Genomic DNA, 9,082 nt, shown 5'->3' with positions numbered 1-9,082 from the left:
AGTATATTTGGAATGATAAAGAATTAGATTGATTAAAAATCAAATTCACACTCAATTAAAATCAGAATAAGTAATATTCCCATTAATGTGTTTGCATTACTTTGGAATCAGAATAATTTATTTTAAGTTACAAAAATATTTTTTATTAAAGTTTTATTTGAATTTTTTTAAAAAAAATTTCTTTAATAAAAAAACAATTAAAAGACGGTAAAAATTAAATTTTATAATTTTAAAAGGAATGAGAGTGTTAATCCTACCAATCTCCTGCGATTATTAATCTCATTTCTCAATGCGAAGACCCACAAGGTATATTGAATATTATTTTTTAATGTAATTAAGTATCACATCTTATATTCAAATAAAAAAAAATATTAAATTTTATATATTTTAATTTAATAATTATAAAAATCGCTAATTATTCACAAATCCTAATTATTTTAGATAGATGCAACATGTATCTACAAACAATATAACAATGCTTTATTCAATAAAATCTAGGGTAATAAGTGAAAGATATTTAAATTATGAGCATTATTATTAGACACTATTAGTACTTAGTACTACCTAAAAGTGATGCCTTATAATTTATTATCAATATTCTTTTAAAATTATTTCATTAAATTATATGCGACTCAATATTTAATTACACTTAAATGATATGATTATTTAGAAAGTAAAACATGATCTGTATCTTTTGGTATTTTTAAATTTGTCGGTGTCAATCAAGATTAGGTTTTAAGTAAATAATTAAAAGTAAACCCGACATACTTTAGTTAATCTAAAAATCATAATCACTCATAAAGGAAATTAAAAAGTACTTTGTTTTTATTCTTAATGGGGAAAAAAATTGGATCATTAGATCTTACCTATATGGATACTAGATATGCTTTTTCTTCTTATTATTTTTTAAATATATGTTATTATTAATAATAAAAGGTTGTTGAAAAAGAAGTGAATTACATATGGTAGATAGCAGCCACGTGGGTGCATGCATATATAAGTAGAGTAGATAATAAATTTTATAGGAAAAGAATATATTTATTTTAAGAGCATTGCTATTAGGCACCAGTGGTGCCTAGCACTTTTGCGACATGTCGCGTTGCGATTGGCTAGCGATACCCTAAAAACTATTATATTAAATTATATGGGACCCGATACTTAGTTGTACCAATAGCGATATTGATACATAGGAAGGTGCTAGGCACCACTGGTGCCCTTTAGCATTTCTCTTATTTTAATTATTTTCAATAATTATATAATTAGTATTGCTATTAGGTATCTTAAAGTATTTAATATTATATTAATATATTACATTGTAATTAATTAACGGTTATTTATAATATTTATTAAATTAAATTTTGTGGAATTTAATCGGTTTTAATTTTTAGTGAGTCAAAAACAAAAATTACACCCTCATTTAGAAGTAATTTAATATTTATAAATGAATTTAAAGAATTAATACATATTTTTCTTGTTTAAAAAAATATATCTTCTCAAAACGAATTTTTCGCTAACTAAATAATATTTTTTTATAAATATTTAATAGAAATTATTAGTTTAACAGATTTTTTTTTATAATTTTTCTGTTAAAGTTAACGGTTAAAATTAACACTATTAAATTAATCAATTAATTTTTTTAAAAAAATAATTTTAAGTATCTAAATTTAATTTATTTATTAAAATATTAGTTAGATACATTTTCTTATAAATAAATAAATATAAAATTAGATTAAATTTTATATATTTTAAAAATATAATTAACTTATATTAGATTTAAATTTTTATATTATTATTTAAATTTATAATTAAGTAATAACAACTCTAATACAATTTTAAACAAACATGTATTGTATGTTACTAATACATAATATATAATTATATATTTTATTAGGCCCGACTCTTGACATAAGCAGGTTAGGGCTGTGCCTAGAGCCCACCTAGCCCATAGATTTTTTTATTTTTTATTTTTTTTATTTTCAAATATGCATTTTTGTTATTGGTTATAAAAAATATTATATTTTTTTTAAATAAAAGTTCAAAAATATTTTTTTCCTACCCTTCACTAAATTTCAAGGTAGGTTCTAATATCTACCTAATCTTATATATAATTATGTAAAAACAATAATATAGTCAATAATATTACTAAATCTTATTACAGACACCATATTTGAGGATTAATTAATTAATGAATAATATTTTTTTTTAAACTCCTAATAATAAAAATAATGTTGTATTATGAAATAGGTACGAAATGAAGGTTCAATTATTTGTTCAAAAGAAAAAACATGTTGAAAATTTAATAAACCTTTTAATAATATTATTGGAGAGCCTTTTTGACCATAAGCTATAGCAGCCATTAATATTTGGCCAGTAGTGAAATGAAGAAGCCACTTTACTTGATTTTTTTTTATTTTGTTTTTGAATTTTACTTTGACTAATTATATATATAATTTTCTTTGGGTTATAAAAAAAAAATATATAAAAAAATAAAAAAATTTCTTAAATGTGGGTGCTAAAAAAGTCCCCATGTGGGATTTTTTTTTATTTACAGTAAAAAAATATAATAATATATATTGTAATTAATTATAGTAGATATTTTATTATGAATAGTTTATGAAGTTGAAAATATACTTTAAATAATTAATGTATATTTTTTTTCTTTATGTGTTGAATTTTATATATTTTAATTTAATAATTATTATTGTAAAAAATTACTGATCATTTGACATCATCTCATAATAATATTAAGATTAAATATATTTTAGAAATTGTGTTTTGTAAAAATTATCGATTGGATCGTCTGTTTTATTAAATAACAATTTAGACCTTGTTTTTTTTTTTTTTAAATAATGGTACAAAATAAATCCAGATTTTAATTTTTACAAAATTAACTTAATAATAACATGACTCCGAAGGTATTATGATAAGAATGATTACTATTATGCTCATATTTCGAACAACAATATGATCACGATACGTGTACAAGAGTTAGAAAATGAACCAGTTCGAATATTGAAAATTAAATACGTTATTTATATCGCCTTAGAAAATACTAGTCACGATTATAAATTGAAATCTTTCTTTAGGTGACTAAGGATAAGTCAAAGTAATAGCTCACTAGTAGACCAACGAGATTAATAACAGTCATCTCTGAAATAATAAAGTACAGAAAAAATAAGACAAAGAACTTTATTGGTCGAACAAAACGATATAAAGGAGTTCGACCTAAGGAGCATAAACGATATAATTTGAAAAACTTACTTAAAAGCTTACATAAGAATTATCCAAAATTTCATCATGGATGAACAATTCGAGAAGAATGTCTAAATATTTATCTTGCATATGTCATGTCGTCACTGTACAACGCGAGACACATGACAAATACATCAATATGGGCTCAGAAATAATATGGATATATGAAAGAGGAAAAATATATCTATTGCACCAAAAGTGCCATGAACGATTTTATATTTAAGTCTTACCTTAATGGTTATTAAGGTTGAGTCAAAAGTATTAATTGTTAGTTGGAAAGGCAACGATAACAGAGGTAGTAAATATCATGATTCATCTCAAGCGTAACTAAATACAAGATAAATGTGTTCTAATAAAGAAATGCAAATATATGTGAAGACGAGACGAGCCATTACAAATTAAGAACATGTATAATGCGAGACTGAGACAAATTCGCATAGAAATTTATTTAAGTAATTTACAAGCAACACCTTACAAGTGGGTATCTAGGTAAAATAACCGTATATATGATAAGGTCAAATAAATAGTTATTTGGTAGTTATACATATTATCAATACGTGGTAATAAAATAAAATGTGGAGATTGACCACGTTTTATGAACAGATGTGAAGATAAGAACGAGGGAAATAATTATCACCCTTAAAACATTATAAATAGGAGAAGAATTTTCTTCCAAAGGGACGACTAATTTTAAAAATACAAAGATCCTTACGATCAATACTTGTATGATACTTGTACTCTATATATGTTAGAGAGTCCCACATTGTAAATGTGAGGAAATATAATAGAATATATAAGAGGAATGAGCTACTCCTAGATGGAATCCCGTTCACCTTATATCCCAAATTCTAACATGATATCAGAGCAAAAATAAACAAAAAAAAAATCTCTAGCGACTATCCAACCCAAAAAAATAAACTGATTGAAGTAGAGCTAAAAATAAAAAGAGCCACCAAAAAATTTTAAAAATACCGATCTAAAAAGTAGAGCAAAAGAGCCACTTGTGATCAGGGATAGTGAGCCAAAGAGCCGCTTATGATCGAGTTGTACAAGATGGTGAGTAAATAAAATAGCTACCATAATGTTAGAGAGTTCTACATTGCTAATGTGTGGAAAGATAATAGAATATATAAAAGGAATGGGCTACTCCTCTCATTATCAATTGGTTTTGAGATGGAACCTCACTCACCTTATATCCCAAATTCTAACAATATATATATAACAAGAACTCATAAATAAGATGGATTCGTGAGCTATGAAGATTTAATTTCAAAACTACGTAAAACTTCTTTGTCTATTATTTACAGTTATTTTTAGTATTATTTAATTATCAATTTAAGCTTATTTATTAGTTAACGAAAATTTGAGTTAAGAATTATATTTTTTTGTTCGTACTAGAAATTAATTTCAAGTTAGTTATATTAAAAAAATTGACGAAAATCGAGTTTAGAGTCTATTTTTTACTATTTAGAAAAATATAAAATTTGAATTATCATTTAACAAAATAAAAGATTCATTCTATAAATTTTGTAAAATACAAAATTTAAAATAGTATATTTACCCTAATAATATTGGAAGACTTGACTCTCTAAACTCTAATGCATGCATGGAGCAGAAAAGTTATATTGTAAAATTAATAATTGAGATAATTAATTAGGGCACATCAAGTTGAACAAGTTGCAATTAGTTGGACTATTTATTGGGATAAATATATAGATAAGGTTTCCCCACAGATAAAATATATTATGTATGATATACCATATAATTATCTAAAAGTTATTAATATATTTAATAAATTCATAATAATTAAATAAATAAAAATTAAATTTAAAATTATCTTGCTGGGACAATGACATATGTCATGTTAATTTTTTTTTGGTTGGATTTCGTTGTCATAAATAGACAAGTATTGTGTGTAGATTGTTTGGTTGGTTAAAAGTTTGAGAAAATGAAAGGAGTGTTTCAGTAAACTTCTTATTTATTTTAGCATCTAAAAGAATTTTTTAGTATATTTTTTTTTGTAATATCCGCTAACTCTGAAAGGGTATTTTTGTAATTTTATTTAACTGAGAGTATTTTTTTTTATTTTACATATTTATGAATTTAAATATGCATGGGATTATTTTTATGATGATATAATATTTGATTTTATTGACATGTGCATAATGCCTAATAGATATATATATATATATCTAGATATTATTATATGGGTATATTATTATATTATTATAAATATTATTATTATTATTATTATTATTATTATTATTATGATTAACGTATTATTATTATTATTATTATTAACGTATTATTATTATTATCATTATTATTACTATTATTATTGTTACTGTTGTTATGCATATACGAACGTATATACGCACGAACTGAACACCTATTTTTGTGGAATGGGAATCGCTCCACTTCGATTCAAAGCGATATTTTGCTTGGGTTTAAACACGATAAAAATTAGGTTTGAGTTCTATTTTTCGGGCACCAGAAACAGAGAACGAACGAGAGAGAGAGAGAGAGAGAGAGAGAGAGAGAGAGAGAGAGAGAGAGAGAGAGAGAGAGAGAGAGAGAGAGAGAGAGAGAGAGAGAGAGAGAGAGAGAGAGAGAGAGAGAGAGAGAGAGAGAGAGAGAGAGAGAGAGAGAGAGAGAGAGAGCACGTATACGGCGTATACGATACCAAAAAATTTCGTTTCTTCAAGCGGAGTGCAACCTGGGTGAAAGTGGGGGTTTGGGATCACTTATATACGACCTAAGGAAGCTTTTTAACGTGGTATAAGGGGCGGAAGTCGTCGTTTTGAGATTCGCTATTTTTGAAGCTTCAAAGGTGCGGCTTGGATACGGACTCGAATTCGAACGTGTTTAAGCTTGTTCTTGGGTCAAGGGAGGGTATATATGAGTGCATGGGACCCTAAGGATTGTTTTTGACGTAAGAAAACGAAGCTTTAACATCCAAAATGAAAAACCAACATTTTGACTCCATTAAAGACGGTACACCGCCAACGAAGAAGACGACCCCGATCTGCCTTCTCGGACCACTTTTCTTGATCGTTTTGAGGTCCTGAGCACTGTGGAGAGCTTCCCTAATCGAAAGGACGCTTCAAGAGCAATCGGAGACAAAGTTACACTTTACCGGCGACGAAACCGACGAGAACGCCGGCGACCACGTTCTGACTGTTTCTGTGGTGTTTTTCTTAGATATTTTTGTATTTTTTGATTTATTGTGACAGTCATTAGTCCCGTGATCCGTAAGGGGAAATATTGGGTAAGCTGTACAATCCACACTGCCTGGGAAGGTCAAGTGGGATGATTCTGAGACTATGTAGGTATGGGACTACACAGTTGACGAGAGCTTAAATGGATTGATTGGTACTACCTATATCAACAAGGTGCATCTTGTTTTTCGGTAGCCCATCTCGAAAGAACTCCACAGTTAAGCGTGCTTGGTCTGGAGCAATTTCAAGGATGGGTGACCTCCTGGGAAGTTTTCCTAGGATGCGTGTGAGTGAGGACAAAGCACGCTGAAAACACTCGTGTTGGTCTGTAGGGTCAGTCATCAATCCAGGAAGCAGCCAGAGTGGCGTACTCGTGTATAATAGCCATCATTCCGTGGGTGTAAGGGCCCAATGGAGGCTTGAAGCGGGGACGTTACAAATGTTAGCAGAGCATTGACCCAGCCGGAAGTGTGGTCGACAAGGACGTCGGACCCCGTAAGGGGGGGTGATTGTGACAGTCATTAGTCCCGTGATCCGTAAGGGGAAATATCGGGTAAGCTGTACAATCCCACACTGCCTGGGAAGGTCAAGTGGGATGATTCTGAGACTATGTAGGTATGGGACTACACAGTTGACGAGAGCTTAAATGGATTGATTGGTACTACCTATATCAACAAGGTGCATCTTGTTTTTCGGTAGCCCATCTTGAAAGAACTCCACAGTTAAGCGTGCTTGGCCTGGAGAGATTTCAAGGATGGGTGACCTCCTGGGAAGTTTTCCTAGGATGCGTGTGAGTGAGGACAAAGCACGCTGAAAACACTCGTGTTGGTCTGTAGGGTCAGTCATCAATCCAGGAAGCAGCCAGAGTGGCGTACTCGTGTATAAGAGTCATCATTCTGTGGGTGTAAGGGCCCAATGGAGGCTTGAAGTGGGGACGTTATATTTTTTTTCATGATCGTATATGTTATAATTATTTAGGATCACTTGTAAATTTTTAGAAATTTCGAAATAATTTACAATACCGAAAATACGATTTACATATTTTATTGTATGCGTAACTATTTTTTTTTTTTTATACACATAGTAGATAACTGTTTAAATCTTATTTAAAATTTTTGGATGCTAAATAAGATAAAAGATTTACGAGTTACTACAAAAATTTCTTCAACTTTTAATATAGTTTTGTTTTTATCAGTAATTTTTAATAGTTTGTAATTTTAAATTTAATTTAAATGGGGTTTTTTTGTTTATTAATTTTCTATTTTTTTTAATTTTTAAAAAGCAAAATTTTATAGTAATAATAAGGGAAAATACCATTTTAGATCTTGTGTTTTGTAAAAGTTATCAATTAGACCCTCCGTTTTGTTAAATGATAAAATAGACCCTGTATTTTTTAAATTTGTACAAATAGGACCTTGAACTGATTTTTTGTCAAAATAAAACTTAATAATAATATGATCTAAAAATTTTATGACAAAATTGGTTACATTTTTTGTATCTGTTCGTGTTAGAAATTATCTTAAAGTTGGTTATATTAAAAAATAAAATTATTAAAAATTGAGTTTATAGTCTTATTTTTACCATTTTAAAAAATATAAGGTCCATTTATTATTTAACAAAATAAAAAGTCCAATTAGTAACTTTTGTAAAATACAAAGTCCAAAATAATATTATCCTAATAATAATTGAAGGACTAATATATTTATATATATATTTAATTATAAATGGTAATATAATTAATAGTGGTAATCATAAGATAAAATCTTAATAAATCAAAAAATTATTTAATATATGTTGTGCATGTATTTCTGCCCATGCTATTAATTAGTTTATTATTATAATGATAAGGAATATTAATCTCATTATTTTTTTTTTTGTATTTTTTTAAAATAGTGACTAATTATGATCAAGTGACAAACAAGTACTTTCACTTGACCATTAATTTAGTTTAAATTAAAGAATAATATTCCATTAAAAAAGTAATTAATTATCAAGTTTTGACTTGATGACCATTTAGTCTAAATAAGAGATTAATAAAGAATAATATTCACTTTAAAAGAATAATTAAAATATTAAAAGAAGCACCACTCTGTCTTATTATATCTTTCTCTCATACTAAATTATTACTTATAATAACTAAATTTTACCTTTAGTTAATTAACATGTGATCAACAATAATTAATCTCATTTTTTTAATTAACAACTTTAAAAATTTAGAACGCATGCCAAATTAAAGTAAATATAAAACACATAGCATTTGACCAATTAATTGATTATTATTTACAGAAAATACAGTTTTTTTATGTTGTACTTTTGTTAATTTATTGTTATCTGTATGTTATTTTTTAATGTTGTTTTGATGTTATAATTTAAATGTTATTTTCATGTTTTTATGTAGTTTCATATTTTTCTGTTGTTTTTATGGAAAATCGTAAAAATATAAAATAAATTTTATAAATATAAAAAATGTAATTTTTACAAAAAATAATACCTTATGTAATTATCTCTTTATAGTACTGAAGAGATAATGGTACGGACTTTAATAGTAGAGGAGTTAGCTTAATATTTTAATGGGGATAATATAAATTTTGTGAAAATAAAAATAAAAAATA

The sequence above is a fragment of the Cannabis sativa genome, chromosome 7 (genome assembly GCF_029168945.1).
Source record: "Cannabis sativa cultivar Pink pepper isolate KNU-18-1 chromosome 7, ASM2916894v1, whole genome shotgun sequence".
NCBI lineage: Eukaryota > Viridiplantae > Streptophyta > Magnoliopsida > Rosales > Cannabaceae > Cannabis > Cannabis sativa.
Note: the sequence above shows the minus strand (reverse complement) of the source record.